The sequence below is a fragment of the Protopterus annectens genome, chromosome 2.part1 (genome assembly GCF_019279795.1).
Source record: "Protopterus annectens isolate FY-2018-M chromosome 2.part1, PAN1.0, whole genome shotgun sequence".
Taxonomy (NCBI): domain Eukaryota; kingdom Metazoa; phylum Chordata; order Ceratodontiformes; family Protopteridae; genus Protopterus; species Protopterus annectens.
The window spans coordinates 1,288,876,174-1,288,895,122 of record NC_056729.1 but is presented as its reverse complement, the minus strand read 5'-3'; positions in this window follow the sequence as shown (position 1 = coordinate 1,288,895,122).

The window sequence follows — 18,949 nt, the reverse complement described above, 5'->3', positions numbered from 1 at the left end:
ATTAAACTCCCTCTCTCAGTACATTACACTCCCTCTCTCTCAGTACATTACTCCCTCTCTCAGTACATTACACTCCCTCTCTCTCAGTACATTACACCCTCTCTCAGTACATTACACTCCCTCTCTCAGTACATTACACTCCTTCTCAGTACATTACACTCCCTCTCTCAGTACATTACACTCCCTCTGTCTCAGTACATTACACTCCCCTTCTCTCAGTACATTACACCTCTCTGTCAGTACATTACACTCCCTCTCTCAGTACATTACACTCCCTCTCTCTCAGTACATTACACTCCCTCTCTCTCTCAGTACATTACACTCCCTCTCTCAGTACATTACACTCCCTCTCTCTCAGTACATTACACTCCTCTCTCAGTACATTGCACTCCCTCTCTCAGTACATTACACTCCCTCTCTCTCAGTACATTACACTCCCTCTCTCTCAGTACATTACACTCCCTCTCTCTGAGTACATTACAATCCCCATCTCTCAGTACCTTACACTTCCTCTCCCTCAGTGCAATACACTCCCTCTCTCAGTACATTACACTCCCTCTGTCAGTACATTACACTCCCTCTCACAGTACATTATACTCCCTCTCCCTGTCAGTACATTACATTCCCTTATTCTCAGTACATTACACTCCCCCTCTCTCTCAGTACATTGCACTCCCTCCCTCAGTACATTACACTCCCTCTCTCTCAGTACATTACACTCCCTCTCTCTCTCAGTACATTACACTCCCTCCCTCAGTACATTACACTCCCTCTCTCAGTACATTACACTCCTCTCTCTCAGTACATTACACTCCCTCCCTCAGTACATTACACTCCCTCTCTCTCAGTACATTACACTCCCTCTCTCTCTCAGTACATTGCACTCCCTCCCTCAGTATATTACACTCCCTCAGTATATTACACTCCTCTCTCAGTACATTACACTCCCTCTCTCTCAGTACATTACACTCCCTCCCTCAGTACATTACACTCCCTCTCTCTCAGTACATTACACTCCCTCTCTCAGTACATTACACTCCCTCCTCAGTACATTACACTCCCTCTCTCAGTACATTACACTCCCTCTGTCTCACTACATTACACTCCCTCTCTCTCAGTATATTACACTCCCTCTCTCAGTACATTACACTCCCTCTCTGTCAGTACATTACACTCCCTCTCTGTCAGTACATTACACTCCCTCTGTCTCATTACATTACACTCCCTCTCTTTCTCAGTACATTATCCTCTCTCTCTCAGTACAATACACATTCACTGTGTATAGTTTAAAATTTTTGTAATATGTGCTGTGCCCCCCACCCTCGCCCACACTTTATATATTAACTCCAGGGTCACACTACAGTGGAGAAAAGTCCATTTATAACTTTCAATGAAATGAGTTTCAAGGAAATAAGTTTTCAGTGAAGTGGTCCTATTAATTTCATTTTCAGTCAAGTGAGTTTTCAATTAACCATAGTAGACCCGTATATATATGGGTCTACTTTAAAACTTTGACATACTGGAATGCTGACTTTCAAATCAGAGAGATGACAACCCTGAAACTTCAAAATGCCGAACTCCCTTATTGTGGAAATTTCACTCTGGGAAACTAACCATTGAGCCACCAATGACTACAATCCGAATGGAAGCAAACTAAACCCAGCGATGTGGAGGGCTTTGCCCTACACACCCCCCATGCGAGGGGCTGCTCCCCCTACACACCCCTAACTAAATTTACCAACTCCAAAATCTCACTACAGTGGTGAACAATGCAAAGCTCCCCATGGTGGCTCAGTGGTTAGTTTCCTGGAGTGAAAATGTGACGTTCCGGGAGTTTGGCTTTCTGAAGTTTCACTGTTCTCGTCTTGACTTTATTTATTTCAAGTAAGTGAAATTTCAATGTTTTAAAGTAGTATATATATATATATATATATATATATATATATATATATACACACACACACACACACACACACACACACACACACACATGTATACCATACATATATACACACACTTACAAATACATACATGTATATATATATATATATATATATATATATATATATATATATATATTTATAGAGATATACACACACACACACACACACACACACACACACACATATACCCACAATGTATGTATTGATACACAAACAGATATTTTGCATTGTCACATAATTTCCTATACTGCTATTTGCTTAGTAATTGTTTGTATTACAGGCAGCTTTAAAAATGCTTTATTTTGTTTAGCCCACAAAGTACTTATTAATATGATAACTGTATAAGACAATCATTTTTTCCTAAATAGTAACTACGTGTAGTAGATGACTGACCTCAGTTAGTCATTACACCCTAGAAAGAGAAGGTATGGGAATGGTTAAAGTAGTAACTGCATGACCCGCACAGAGGTTAGTGAGAAATGCACTGTTCAATTTCTTAATTTCAGAATTTAAAAGTATGGTATGACTTAAAAATGCAGGCCAGGTATGCAAGGCATAGTGCATTGCAATAGTTTTAATGGAAGTATCTGCAAAGGTTGAAGAAAGTACTCATCTACCAAAAAGACCAATTGTACCCAGACAACAAAATTTAATGATTTGAAGGAAGTCTTAACATCCTTCTTATTTAACTTGCATTAAAAAAATATTTGCTGATACAGATGGATTCAGTACAAATACATTATGAAATTATGTGTTTTTCTGCTTAATAAGTGAAAATATATAAGGGAGATAGGTTCAGTACAAATGTATATAGAAATTCTGTGCTTTACCAGTTAAAACAAGTAAGCATATACGCTCACACATTCAGTGCAAGTGCAAGAAGAAATGTTGTGATTTGCTGATTAAGAAATATTTGAAAACACAACTCTGATAGGTAAGCAACCATGCCCCACTTCATGGCTGAAAACAACTTACTAAAGTTGCTCGTGAATATGCTATCATGATTCTGAAATAAAAAAATAATAATTTCCTAAAGAAATATGTTGAATAAGAACTGATGTTTTTTTCTGGTTGTTTAGTAAGTAAAAATTCAGACATACTTCATACAGAAATATAATGGAAGATATAATGTGCTTCTAGTGCATAACAGCAGCTTAGTCCATCCATCCATCCATCCATCCATCCATCCATCCATCCAACAACTCCTTTTCTTACTTTTGTACATGGGGTCGGGGGGATCACTTTGATTGTGACAGTTCATACCACTGGGCAGCTATGTGTTACTGTTTCATGTGTTAAATCAGTTTATGTTTTTATTATCATTGTACAGTGTGATGAAAGGAGCTACTGTCAGCTCAGCTAGCTGGAATTTTGCAAATAATTATATGTCATTGGAGAATATCGAAATGATTTATACAAGATGCTTGTGTTACAAATGTATTAGAACTGTATGTCATGTATATATCAAACTGCTTGTACAGACATGTATTGAAAAGGTGTTTGCAAAGTGCAGTTTGAAATATAACCACAGTGTGCCCTACTGGAAGAGAACAGAAATATACATGCACTATTGTAACTGTTTAAATGTATATATTTTAACAGTGGAAAATGGAATACAGGAGGTTAACCTCAGTCCAGCAAACTTTAGAAAAATACCTGAAATTAAATTAGTTTATAGGCTACACAATAAAAAGAGGCATATCTCCTCAGATTTTCAATGCAGCTAGAGACATAGAGTCTATACTAAGAAGCTTTCTGTACTGTCCTTGGAGTGAATTACTTGCTATTGTGAATCATAAAGAATGCAATTGTTTTATGACTTCCAGCATCTTTCAAAGATCTGAAGAAAAGTCCTTGTCTGTATATATTTGCAGGTAGATACTAAATGCTGCCAGCTTCTAGCAATGGGGATTTTGGCCTGGGTACTAGAAGTGGGATGACCAGAAATTATGTCATTCTGCAAGCTGTCCCAGCAGTAATATTTTAGATATTAATTTGAAAAGTCTGCTAATGAGACAGAGCATTCTGCATTCTGTCTTTGATCTGACAACAACAATAAGAACCATTCACCACATCTGCCTTGCTCTGTTATTAAGTTATTAGGTTATAGTATAATTCTCTTAGATTCAGTCAGGAATATAGTGAAGCTTAGTTTAGATATTTTTCTTTATTTATTTCAGACTCTCCTACAATGTTGTAAATATTTTCTGTGGTTTTGAACTCTGATATCACTGTGAATATATATTTAGGATTGTCTTGTTCTTTTATTATTTATTATTAAACATATTTAAACCTTTCATTGTGGCTGATCTGTGTAGAGATATTTAAGTTTTCAGAGTACTTGCATATTTATTTGGTGACACTGTGTAGGGCACTCCTAATATCCTTGCTCTTGGTCAAACTACCATTTGTATTAGTATTAATATTACATAGTAAGATTGGACACCCTTTGTTAAGGGCCTTAAAGTAGCTGATAGGAAGTCACTGGTGGCAGTGGAAACTACCATATAGTCTGAGCAGAAGGGGGCATAGCTAGTAAACCTGTGCCAGCCCTTCCCACGTGTGTGTGATTGTAAATCAAACCTCAAAGAATGTGTATCAGCTATTTAGGCAGGGACACAAAGCACTGGTTGGACAGAGAGAGTGCTGGATGTCTTGGCTTGGTCACTCATCTGAGATCGCAACACTATAGCTGTGCCAGTGGGGAGTCTTATTGGGGATCTGGAGAAAGGGAGAAACTGGCCCTGGACTGACTGTGGTCTCTGTGTGCTCATAAGGGAAATTGCACTTGATGCAGAGAGCTGTATCTGGAAAAACTGTGTGTGTACTTGTTATACTACCATGATTTAATAAAAATAACTAATCATTATTAATAAAGCATGCACTTATACATGAAATGAGTCAATTTATTGTATCTATTTCTTGTTTTTCTATCTCTCTACCATCCCTCTTTATTTTATTTTTCTTTTCTCTCTCATTTGTGTTCATTTTTCCATAGGTCCAGAGGTCCTAGGAGCAGGTCAACCATGTTCCTTCCAAATCAGGGAATGTTCACTCTCTGCTCATCCAGGGATATCCTCACAGGAAGGGTCAGACCATGAGCTTCAGATCTTAGTTAAGGATTTGGTGGAGCAGGTACTGAAGAGACACCTTCATACAGTCCTGATGCTCTTCAGTGGGTACAAGACTCACTGCCTTGGTTTACTCTGAACACCAAGCCAACACAGGCATCCACCCCCTCAACACTGGGATCCCCCAGTGCAGCACCATCAGGCAGTGGAAACATTTGGGGTCCTGTGGACAGGGGTGTTCCTGGGAGGAGCTCTGCTTCAATTATCTCTCCCTAATCATATTTTCTATATCCTCTAACCTACTTCATTTCCAAACTACCCTCTTACATAAAAAAATGAAAAAGTTTTTTTTCTGATGGAGTTATCCAAGAAAGTTTTTTTTTTTGTCTTTAGAGTGTTCCCTATTTTGATGTGTATCTTTTTAATGCTATTGAAGATGTGGTGTTTGAAAGTTAGTTTATTGTCTATAGTAACACCTACTAGCTTAGCTGTGGGAACTGTTGTAATTTCTGTGTTATCCTGAGAGAATATTTTAAAGTCAGATGAGATCGGTTTTGCAGAGAAAAGCAAGAGTTTTTTTTTTTTTTTTTTTTTTTATGATTTAGGAGTAGTTTGGCTTCTCTCAGCCATGTCTCTATTGAGGTGAAGGTGGTTTGGGTGAGTTACTGGAGATGTTGTATGTTATTAGAGGAGGAAATTATGGTAGTGCCTTCTGCACATTGGCTAATGGAGTTAAGGGGTGATGAAGTGTAGAGGCTGTTGGTGAAAACAGTGAAGAGTAGGGGTCCAAGTATGGACCCTTGTGGTACCCAGTTGTGATGGTTTGATATTGGGATAGCTTACTTTTCCATTTAATGCATTTCTGGTGGTTGGATAGGTAGCTTGCAAACTATTGGAGGGATGGTGGGGTGCAGCCTACAATGGATAGCTGATGAGGACATTTGTTGTGGGACACTGTGTCAAATGCCTTTGATAAGTCTAGTAGTAATGCAGAGGTGATATTACCAGAGTCAATGAATTTGGACACAGTGTCCTAGAAGGAGATTAGGGCAGTTGTGGTGCTGTGTGATGGATGAAAACCATGCTAGGTAGGGGTTTGTTTTGGATGAGATGGTGAAGCAATTGCCTATGTATGCAGTTTTTCAGGAGGATGGAAAGAGGAGAGAAGCTGGACATTGGTCGATAATTGGTAGTTCCTTGGAGTTGCCCCCTTTATGTGAAGGGGTGAAGATACATGTCAAGCAGAGTGCCTCTTTGGCCCTCTTCAAAAGGAACCTTGATGATTGGATGGGAGAAAGGAAATTCATCCCGGGGATCACGTCAGTTGCCCTGCTAAACAGGGGTCCAGGGAAGTAAATAGTGTGGGAAGAAATAGCCAGGGAATTGTTATGGCTAGGCTTGTATAGGCCCTAGGGCTGATAGCCTAGTACCAACCTATGAACCTATACATTTTTTTTCCAAAGGTTAGGGACATTGGTCTCTGCTATGGATTGATTTATAAGGTTGATAACAGGATATGCTATGGCTTCTGGAGCAAGATTTTAATAGTCAGGGTGGAGGTTGTCAGAGGAAAGGGAGCATGGTTTTAGTTTTTGAAGTAGTTTTTGAATGAGAGAGGCAGGGACAAGTTTAAGAAAAAAGGAGATAGAAGATTTAGTACTAGTTTGTTGAGGAGGTGAAGGGTTATTTTTGTTTTGTGCGGGAGTCATGAGATAAGGGTGCAAGGGATCAGAGATGGGGCTTGAAGTAGTTGGGGCAGTGGCATTTGTTAACAGTTTGCTTATACTATCTTTAAAATGAGAGTTAAATAGGTTGGCTATCTCTGAGGGAGCTTTGTCAGGGTGTGGTATTGGAGTTTGTTTAGAGCCTGAAGTAAGGAGATTTGAGATGTATTTCCAAAATTGTTTTATGTTGTTCTTGTGGTTTGCCAATTGGTAGGAAAAGTGTTTTTTTTTCTTTTCTTTTTTTTTTTTGTCTACGTTCACTAGCTTTTTTGCTTTGCGGCTGTTTATATTTTATTAGGTTAGCATCAGATTTGTTATTGTGTCATTTCTTCCAGGCTTTTTGTCTATTTTGCAAATGTTGTTTGGTATTTTTTGTTAGCTGGGGAACTTGGTTAGTTTTTTTTATTCTTTTGCTGTAGAAGGGGGCTAGGCTGAGGAGGGTATTTAGAAATACATTGTTGAAGTATTCAAGGCCATATTCTAGTGGTAGTACTTTAAGTGGGATCCAGTTAGTGTGTTTTAGGATTTCGTTAAACCTTTGCTGGTCAAAGTTCCTGATATTTCTGATGGTTTTGTATTTGTGGGTTCTTGCATTTTGTGATGTGGATCCATATATGAATATGGATAGGTAGTCACTAAGAGTATTAGGTAGAGTGTAGGGATTAGAGTATTTGTCAGGATTAGAAACTAGTATCCAGTCAAGAGTTGCACCTAGAGTATTGCTGTTATGCATACGAGTGGCACTGGGAATGAGCTTGGTAAAACCATTGAGGTTTATGCCATTAGTAGAGGAGTCAGATGTCAGATCTTGTCAGTTGATATTGATATCTCCCATAATTATAGTTTTATTACTGATGTTTTCGAGTATCCAGGAGAAGATATCTTCCATAGGTTGGATGTTTTGCCTGGGGGGGCATACATAGCCCAGCAATGCATATTTCTTTTGTTTTGTTAATTTGTAGGGTTCTGGTTAGAATTTCAGCATTGTTGAAACTTGGTGTTTCTTTAGGAAAGGTGAGATTGTCATGGTGTTAGGATAAATTAAGGCTACCCTGCCACCTCTTTTGTTGGTTCTGTCTTTTCTAAGTATATTATAGCCTGGGGTGTTATTTCAGTATCATGGATATGGAGTTTTACCCAAGTTTTGGTGATTACTAGAATATCTAGGATGTATTAACTTAACCAGACATTAAATTCTATGGTTTTGTTACAGATACTATGTATGTTTAGGGTTTCTAGAAGAATATTTGTAGGGTTTAAGCTTTTAGCAGAGGAAGCTGTAGTTGGGGGACCTTGGTTGATGTGGATTTCTCCCCACAAGGATAGAATGTGTTGCTTGGAGAGGCAATGAGTGAGGTATTGGGTAGGTTATTGCTGACTATTATGTAGCAATTAAATTTATTAGTGATGTCGGGAAGGATTTTGAGTTTTGAGAGGTGCATAATGTGATGTGGAATTAGGCTGGCTGATATATTACTAAAGCTTTCTGTGGGGTTGTCATGACGGAGAGCAAGAGTAGAGTATGTAAATGTTGCTGAGGTTGGGGTATAGTTCAGGAAGGTGATGTGGATTAGGAGACTGATATATAATGTTAGAAACAGGTTAGACAGAAGGCAGAACAGTTTTAGTGACATGGTTTCATTTGAGTTCTAGAAGGCAGGGGTAGTGGAATGGCAGTAGGGAGCAGATTGTGAAGGTTTGAAGTGGAGCTATTGTAGTAATGGGTGGGGTTTTCGTGTTAACTGGATGTGCAGAGGTGGGATAACAAGCTGTAGGGGGTAGAGTAATGGAAGTCTGAGTGGCTTCAGAAAAGCCTAGGACAAAGCTTAGAGGTGTGTACTTGCATGTTAACAGCAGATGGAAATGGAGCTCAAAAGATAGGAATGCTAAGTAAAACAAGTTGGAGTAACAGGCAAGGATAGCGCACACTCTGTTGGCAGACAATGAAACTGCTATAATAAGGCAGTTGTATTTATGGTATAATCTCGTAGTCTTATAATTGCATACAAACGCCACCAGGAAATGAATAGGAGCATGCATGTGGTATAAACAAAGCTATAAGACACAGGTATAGCTTCAATAACTCACAACAAAATTCTGATTCGCACGATTGTTTAGCCCTTTAAAAAATCAAACAAGCATTATATACAATGCATTAATGAAGCAATTAGTGTCTACATGGCTGCATGGAAGAGAGTAGCAAGATAAAGCAAATACAATTCGGATAACAAGACGAGCAGATAAATACCTTGGTAATGCCTCAGAGAGCAGAATGCACATCACCTAGGTGGGAGAAAGGGAGGTTTGGCATGGCATTTGTATTTGGTGTCCTCCAGCACACAAACAACATTTGTTGACCAAGATAGTGCCCTTTTTCAGCAGAGACCCAGGGAGAAAAGCTGCACAATAGCACACTGAACACATAATAGTAATATAACAAATCAATACAGTAATAAATAAATCTAGAGTTCTCAATTGAGAAAAAATAAAAAATGGTGAAAAACAATGTAAAAACACAAGTTAATAGTAACTGTAACCATATGTGACATTGAATTCAGAGAGCTACTTAAGATCAGTTAGACAAAATTATTTACAATAGTTTCTTATGCACCTTAGGAGAGTAGGTTGCTAAGGCATTCTTTTAAACAGACAGTGTGTAGACTATTCAGAGCATTTTGACAATTGACACTGTTATAGAATTTTATATACAGTAAAGAACTATCTGAGAAATAGGTTTAGTAGTTCAGAGCGGAACAAAGGATTGACACCATGTTAACCAAGATGGACTGGAGTTTAGAAGCAAAAGGAAATGGAAGGAGAGTGGGGGAGGTAAGACTGAAAGGGAGGAGTTAGGGAAGTAGGGTTATGTAATAGGGTCAGAAGTGGTGCTTGGGAATTTCAAGGAGGGTGTTTACAGAAACAAGTCTAGTTATTTGTAGAAAATGTTTGAGAGCAATTTTGAATTGTTGTGGGTAGCTTATAGTTCTAATAGCCAGGGAAGTTTGTTCCAGGAGAGGGAAGAAGAGTAACTGTAGAGGTTTTGTCCAATAGTTCTTTTTGGCTTATAGATTACTAGTAGATGTTGGTCAGTTCTTCTATGTGTCCTGGGAGGGGTGTAGAGGGAAACAAGTGAGGAGATGCCAGGACAGACTGAGGACTTATAAAGGATGGAATGTACGAGGAGTAGTTGAGAGAGAAGCAGTTGGTGGGGACATTCTAACCAGTTTAGTGTCCTGAGAGAGTGGCAGTGGTGGGATTTAAAGGTTTCACTGGCAGCACATCTGGAACTTTATTATAGGTTGTTTCTAGTTTTGTTGAAAGAGAGGTCTGCAAGTTGATCAGGATTTGTGAGAAGTAGAAGAGATTAGGGAGAAGGTAGGCATGTGAAAGGGAGGCATGTGACTTGTTAGTTAGGAATTTTTTTAGCTCTGTAATTAGACCTAGTTTTTGGTGTTTTTTTTTTTGTTTTGTTTTGCTTAGATGCAGTTGAGCACACGTAGGTCAAATTTGAGTTGGTCCTCTATTATGACTCCTGGAAGTTTGGTGTGTGATTCAACTGTGATAATGGCATTGCTAGGGATGAGACAGAGAAAGAAGATTTAAGATGGTTGAGGGATTTAGGAAGAAATAGCATGAGTTTGGTCTTTTTTGGATTTAAGATTAGCTGGTTATTGGAAAGACAGCTTTCAATCGAATAGAAGTTTTCAGTAAGGGTATGCAGATCTGAGAATTTATCAGAAATGGTGATGACTGTGGTGTCATCCACATACTGTATGAGTGAAGATTGTATACAGGATGTGCATAGGAGATTAGTAAAGATGTTGAACAGTAGTAGGCCTAGTATTGATCCTTAGGGGACCCCCATATTGATGGGGAGAGCTGGGGATAAAGAGGAGAGCCATTTGACAGACTGTTGACTGTCAGTGAGGTAACTGGCAAAACAGGAAATAGCTGAACTTGAAAGATTTAGGTCAGATAGTTTGGCAATGACCAGGGATTGGTAGACAGTGTCAGAGGCTTTAGGTAGGTCTAGGAAGAGGCAGGAGACAAGCTTGTTGTCATCTCTAGCTAGTGAAATAGTGTTAGTGAAGGAAATGAGGATTGTTGAGGTACTATGACTGGGATGGAAGCCATGCTGTGTGGAACTTTATAAGTTTTTTTGGATTAGATAATCCAGGATTTGTTTTTGAACACATTTCTCCAGAATTTTGGAAAGAGGGGACAGAATTACTATTGATCTATAGTTAGAAAGTTTGGTTGTGTTCCCTTCTTTGTTAATTGGTAAGATATAGAATTGTTTCCAGATAGAGGGTACTTTGGATTCTGTTATTGAATCGTTGATAAGAATAGAGATAGGAAGGGCTAGTGAGTTTACTGCTGTCTTTAGCAAAGATGAAGGTAAGCTGACAGCTGAAGAGGAGCAAGGATTCAGCTTAAGATGTAGGTGTTTTATATAGCTTGTGGGTACTGGTATAAGAGAGAGTGTGTTACTAATTTTGGGGGTTGGGTACGTCAAAATGGTTGTCAGAATCGCTAGTCTGCATCAGTTTACTAATGATGTCGATAAAGTAGGAGTTAAATATGGATCCAGTTTCTTGGGTGTCTTGTTTGGGCAGGGGATGGGTGTTGAGGGGTTACCTGGGTGAAGTATTTTATTTATGGAACTCCAGAATTTTTGGAGGTTAATTATGTGTGTGTTTTGAGGTTCAAGGTAGAAATTCTTTTTATCTTTATTACTGCATTTTTGGTAAGAATACAAAGTTCTTTGTAAGTTTGTAGATGGAAAGGTGGTTTGGTTTTGGACCAGGATTTCCAGGCAAAATCTCTTTTGTGCATTTACTGGAGATCTACATGTTCTAAATGTAGATTGGGAAATACTAACAGGAAGTTTTGTTAAATGTTTAATGCATTTTCAGAGGTAATCTTTTAACTGTAATGTGATGCATAACCAAACACAACATAGCTTTAGCAATTTAAAGAAACCACACAGTCAGATATTAAAAGTAAAGCATGGCTAAATAACATCATAATTTTGCTGCATGAAGTTTTAAAACACTTTTGGGCACACAAACTAATGATAGCTGACTTCAACTTTTAAAACATAAACAGGATAAGCTGCAGGTGGGACACCTGCCGCTCTCTTAGCAAAATTTTAGAAAGGCTCATAGTGTCAGTCTCATGTTCTCAGACCATACATTAGAGGACTGCAAACAATGACTCACTGACTGAAGTCTGAAGAGATATTTCTGTGTATTTTAAAGATGCACAAATTACCCAACAACATGCACACTACATATTATTAAAACATAACAATTCCAACCAAATATACATGAAGGAACCGTAACAGAGATAACAGAAACACAATGGGAACACATTGCAAAGTATGAAACAGAAATAATAAACACATAAAGAAGACTATACAGACTAGATACACACTCTGCCATCCTCAACTAATGTAACTATGAACAACCAAGCAATAAGCTGTTCATAAACAACAAATTAAAATCCCCTCTAAATGGTGGCTGCCACTCACTATCTATACTAGCCCTGCCCTATTCCCATTGTCTGCAAATAATTTAAAATACAAACGCACAGAGATGACCATTTACCAAACTGACAAGTGCCACAGTATTATTTAATTAACTAGAATCCTTTAGTGCCTTTCTTGCTCAGTGCATGCTCTGTTTTGGTTTTATTGATTCTCAGCTTTAGAAATCCATAAATATTTATTGCACAATATTTTTATTCTATTTTCAACTATTTTGCTTTTTTTTTGAAATTTGAATGTATGCTTTAAGGTCAAGCACCTTTTTTCCCTTTCACTGATCAAATAATTTGAAGAAAGGAATTCTGTTGTGAAAATAAAATTGTTTCAATTTAAACATGGAAATGGCATCTAACATTCAAATGAGGCAGTCTCTTCCTGCACATGCAAATCTTAAAACATATCTCAATGTGTACCACCATAACTCTCAAATGTCCCTAATTGTTCAGAGGCATCACTGATTTTGACTCAAATTTTACATCTGTCCCCCTTAATATCTCCTAGTAAAACTTGTGACTTTTGGAGAAAAGGTAGGGAATTATTACAATAATTACAGTTATGGGCTTCTTTTACTTCAGAAAATGCATACTAATTCACATTCCATAGGTTAATAATATTAATAATTTAAAATGATTATTTCTGTATTTGTCTTTGATTCTGCTAATATTTGTCCAAGATTGGTTTAGAGCTAATGGTGTCTGTCTGCAGAGTCTACAGAGCCTTCTTAGTTCAGGACTAGACTATTTCTCATTCAGGTAGCTTCTTTCAGCTCCAGAAAAAAGTATAGACAAAAAAATGTAATATTTGTATATCACATTATTATAAGTGTCCATTTTATAAGGTTTACTAATGCTGCAGTACAATACACAAAACATAGATTCTAAATTGGGGCATTTGAAGTGCTACTAGTATTAATTTACTTACTATTTGTTTTTTTCTGTCATCTCCAATCCAGCTGTCTCCACTCTAAAGCTACCTTGCCTTCCTTGGTTCAGTTATTCAGACATCCAGCACAGCAGACCACCACCAGCAGCAGCCAACAGTTAAAGAAAAATGGATTGACACTGACTCAATAAGCAAGTTAGGTCAGCCAGGAATGAAGCCAAGTCTTTCTTACTTTTTTTTTAATTATGCCCCCACAGCGAGCAGTTTGAGTGATTTATCCAAATGAAAATAATAAATCCCTTAACTCACTATAGACACCAAAGATATAGCCTTAAAATCAGTATATTGCACAGCAGCACCACCCTCTCTACCTGTGCAGCCAATCACAGATGTTAGAGGTAGTGCCAAAGCAAAATGATGCAAACAGGGGCAGGCGGAATACTGAAGTGCCTCAGACGTCCATTCAGAAGCTATGCAGTTATGCATGCAATCGTTTCAGTGTTTCCATGGAAGGAAAATAAAAAATATATACTGGTAAAACATGTTTTATTATTATTTAGCATTAATTGTGCCTTGGAAAAGACAGTTCTTGGGGTAATTGCCCCCTTTGCCCCCACCTTCTTGCACTACTGTTATTAATTACTTATTTAATAAATGTGATATATGTTATTGAATACAGGGAGCACTATGTATGATGAATGCTTCTTAACTAAAGAAGTTGGAACACATTTAGAAAACATTTATTGGCATTTATTTATTGACCTTTGATTACCAGAAAAGTCCAACTGGGTAGAAGCCCATTTTCAGAAAAGGTCTGGGGAGAAAACTCCAAATTATTACAAAACATTTTAAGAACAATAATTTTAAAATCTTCAAACATAATACAAAAACATCTGCAGTTTTTAGATACACAGATATTATTAGACAATATAAAAAACATTGTTTAAGAATTAATACAAGGTATATGACAATCACTTATTATTTAGAGAAATTTTAGACAGTTTGTAGAGAAATTAAATGTAAGTTAGACTAATACAAATATGAATTGCAATATGAAGTGAGGGAAAACAGACATGATATACTTAGAGAGAGAGTCAGGGAAGAGAATTAGATAGTAGTAAGGAAGTAAGTGAAGAAGGGAGAGTAAGATTTAACCCGAATATCTCCACTGCATGTTCCTGTTGTTCACACTCACATGCAGATATCATACATATATTGTGGTCCTGTAGGTACTCTCACAGTATCTGGTGCTCACTTAAGGTTCGTTTGGAGAAAATGGGATACCATAAATCTACACTGTCCTGGGAGATGGCCCTATTACATATCACGAGTATTTATATACCTAAGTTTAAACTTCGTGCATTAATTATCGTCTGCCTCCTGATCAAATTCTACATCACCAAATATTGGATGGACCGCTCCAAAATATCCTGGAGGGATTTTAAGTCTTTGGCCATTAAATATATCTCTTCACAAAAACTATTAATAACTAATTTCTGTAAAAGGGCTACATATCAAAAAATATGGGACTTTATCTTCCTGCTCTTGGATACAGAGTAAAAATTAATCCTCATAGTATTCTCATTTTACCTTTCTTACTCTTGATTTCTGCATTGACTCACCTATTCTTTCTTAGAAACTACCCTGGTAGATGGATCTGGGAAATAAAATTACGTGACACCTAAAGTACCCCCTTTCTGCAGGACTATAGGAATAAATTTAAGTGCAAAGGTAGCATACCACATGAAGGATCAACAGGTCTTCACAAATACCTAAATGATATTGTTTTTTTACTCTTTCTGTTTCTGGCACATATGTAGATATGTATATAGGTTATATTTTGTTTATTCCTGTACCTTTTATGTAAAACTACTACACTAATTATTGTAACATGCTTATTCTTCCTTTTGTTTTCAGTAAAACAATAAAACTGTGTTTTAAAAAAAAAAAGAAGGGAGAGTAAGGAGGTATAAGTAAAGAAAAGGTTTTTGTTCACATTTAGGGATACAGTTTATTCTGGTTTTTGACTAAGAACAGAGCCAGAATATTGTTGTGTAGAATGATTTTTAGTGCTGGACAGGTAGATGGATGTTGGATAATTTTATCGGTTGTAAGAAGTTGTGTATATGTTAGTTGATGTGGCAGTTCCAACCAATTAAGGCTTTTCAGTGCTATACAGTGGTGGGTTCTGAAAGTGGTATGTGCTGTAAATTTAATGACTTTGTTATAGCCTTGTTCAAGTTTTAATTTTTGTGAAGCCTGGAGGTTAGTAAGGATGGCAGCACCATAAAGAAGAGTGAGTAGGAGATAAGTACTGGCAAGTGTAGTTTTAGTTGCGTAGGTGAGAAAGTTTTTGGCTCTGTATAGCATACCTAGTTTTTGATGATTTTCTTCTTATGGAATTTTATATATGCAGGTTGAAAGTAAGATGATAATCCACTATTACTCCTAACAGTTTGCTAAGAGAAGTGACTTCAATGGTTGTATTATCAAGAGACAGGACTTTAAATGTTGTGTTTTCATGACCGAGGGATTTGGGGAAAAAAAAGTAGTAATTCAATCTCTTTTGGGTTGAGCATGAATTGTGAGTTAAGAAACCATGTTTTAGCTGCTGTTAAAGCTTCCTGAGTAATGTTTTGGACATGTATCATGTTGTCAGATGTGCAAATGAGAGTGGAATCCTCTGCATATTGTATTAAGGTATCCTGCTGTGAGGAAATATGGAGGGCATTGGTGAAACTTTTACTAACAGATAGGTGGCTTTCATGTTTTACTTTATAAAGAAAGACTGGAACACTTTTCTTTGTTTTTTTTCGGTTTTTAAGAGATGATATGATTATGATATATATGTGTTTTAACAGTAATTTGTTGGCTACTACTTTAGATATTAATTTTGTTGATCATGATGTTACTAGAAACAGAAACCTAAATGTAAAGTTACCCACTATTTATTCAAGGTTAAAGACCTCTTTTTTGTCAGAATAAAGCATGGAGGCAGAATTTGTAATTTATTTCCTAGACAAGTTAAACTAGTAAATGATTTATCTATTTCAAAATGAGATTTAGACAGTTGGTTTTATAAACTGTTATACTCTTTAGTGATGTCTATCAGGCAAATTGGTCAATGTAGGCCCTAAGTATGATAATTAACTCACTGAAACAGTGAAACATTAAATATGTGTTGATATATCCAGCTTGCTTGCACATAGTCATGCTTATCCGTAATACCCGAAAACTTTGAAAATTATACAAGCATTTATGTTTCCTTATAGTACTTCACAAGTTCTTAAAGTTTATGAGCCATGAAAACTTACCCTCCTGTACAGATGTGCTAAACAGCAGCCCAGTAATGTAGTGTGAATGTTCCTCTGTTTTTATGAATCATCTGGGGAAGTTTAGTTTGTCTAAATGATAATTTTACACTGATGTTTCGAATCACTGTTCATCATCCTTCAGGGAGCAGTTCTTCCTGGCTTTGCAATACCATACTTGTCACTTTGATGACAGTGTTGGATTATTCCTGCACTTTCTGGAAGACTGTGGCTTTTCAGGATAGACATAGGTTGTAGTTTGTTTCTAACTGCTGGTACACACACTTTAAATTATCCAATTGATTGCACAGTAATCCCCCCTTTTGGATTACGAAAGGGAATTGAGAAGGTGGGGAAGGAGGACAGTACCACTGACCAGGAGCGGCCTTAGGTCAACTGGTGCCCTAGGTAAAAGGGCTCAGGTAAAAGGCCACACCACCATCTGGTGCCATCCCCCCAGTCTACTTAGTCCAACCAAAAATGAAAAAAATGGCTACTAGGAGAGCAGCTGGAGGCGGGCGGCCGCCTGGTTGGCCTATAAAGGAGGCCATGCCACTGACCAACAGAATCATTTTAAATACTTTCAGTTATGGAGGCATCAGGAACCTTGACCAGGAGGAAAAAGCATTGTTGTTTATCTTTATGTCTAACAGAGAGATTCATGTTATGAAACCTAAAAGAGCAGAAGGAATGGTTTTATTTGATATTATTTATTACATAGTACATATGTTTGACATCTTACATGACAACAATATTTACAGTGCAGTATTAAGGAATTAAATAAATATTGTGTATCGCAACATTGATTTATTACTAGAAGATTGCTGATTACAAGATATTATTACTAATTATTTTTTTTTTTTTGTCTACTAAAAAATTTCAAATCACTCCTCAAAAACAACCTAAATGACAACTGGATATGCTCCTGCTCCTCCCCAGTATGACCACTCACCTCGCCCGTCTCCATTCATCCACTCAACTCTTGTACCAACATCAATTATCTTAAGTCTTAAATTCTTCTACTCTTCTCTTCCTTCAGAAATCCTGTTTCATGCATCTTCCAGCTCAGACTTCTCTCTATCTCTAGCTTCCCACACTTTCACTTATTCTTTCCTTTATGCACTTCACCTCAAGATTGCCTTAGTATACACAACTGCAAATTAGTATAGTCATTTCTTTTTTCTTTCTCTGTAACAGAGCTTTTAGATTTTGAACTATTTTATGTAATATGTCATATTTTGGATCTATGTTCTGTAATGTTTTCATTCTATGGTATGTAATAATTTTTCAATAAAAAGTAGTAGAAAACTCATTCCTCAGGGTAAAGTGCCTCAGTGATAATATGTAGTACAATCCAATGAAGAAATCCAGAAGTGACACCATAAACAGCGAAGGATACATTATTGACATAAAACACAGACCAAAAATGAATAAGTGAGCACTTTCGCATTCCTTAGAACGCTTCTTCAGACTTAATAAATTCATCACTGGAAACATCAGTTTAAATACATCCTAGTATTTCATTAATTGATTGTTCAACCAATCACATAGTATGGTTTTAAAAAAGTACTTATTACATAGAAATTCTTCGTACTGTCCTTTTAAAGCAACAACATAACTTAATAAACTCTATACACGAGTCTGATATTTTGAAGATATATGTATTAATACATAAAAAGTTGATATAGAGACAATATAAAAAGTTAATATGAAAAGTTAATATAAAAAGTTAATATAAAAAGGTTAAAAACACTTCACCATTGACATTCAATAAAACCGTTATGTATGAAGAGCATTATATATAAAAAATATATCTCATTAGATGACAATATACCTTCATCTTGGGATCACTTTAAAAACATAGACAAATGTATAAGAAAATATATATATAAAAATAACTATATATAATCCCAATGTCAAGTAAACCATTATGAAACTTACTAACCGTGTAGAATATAATTCTTCCTAGAGATAGTCCAACAAAAGAAGGGGATGTGACTGAATAGCTGTTAAAATATATTTCATTATGTAAGAAAATGAAAATGTATGGATGCAAATTATATGGCTAACCATATAAGCAGGGCAAACACTAATAATAAAAAACTAATAATAATAAACAGGATATGTGTAAGAAATGGAACTCATGAAGTGCTATGATGTACATTTATATATGTATATATAGCAACAATAATTTAAAAACTTTTGTAAAGTGCGTTCATGTGCATTAATGTATACATACATAGCAGCAATTTATTCAATGCATGAAAGGTCTATCTATTAGAAAAGGCTTCAGAGAAATGTTTTCATTTAATCCATGGCCTTTGTTGGCTTGTAGTTTCAGAATTCATTTATTTTCTTCTTTCTCAGTGTGGTTCCTGATATTCCCTAGTCTAATGTTGTTTGTTATAAGCTCTATTACGAGGTAGACAAACGTGTGTCAAATCATTATTTATCATATGCTTAGCTAATG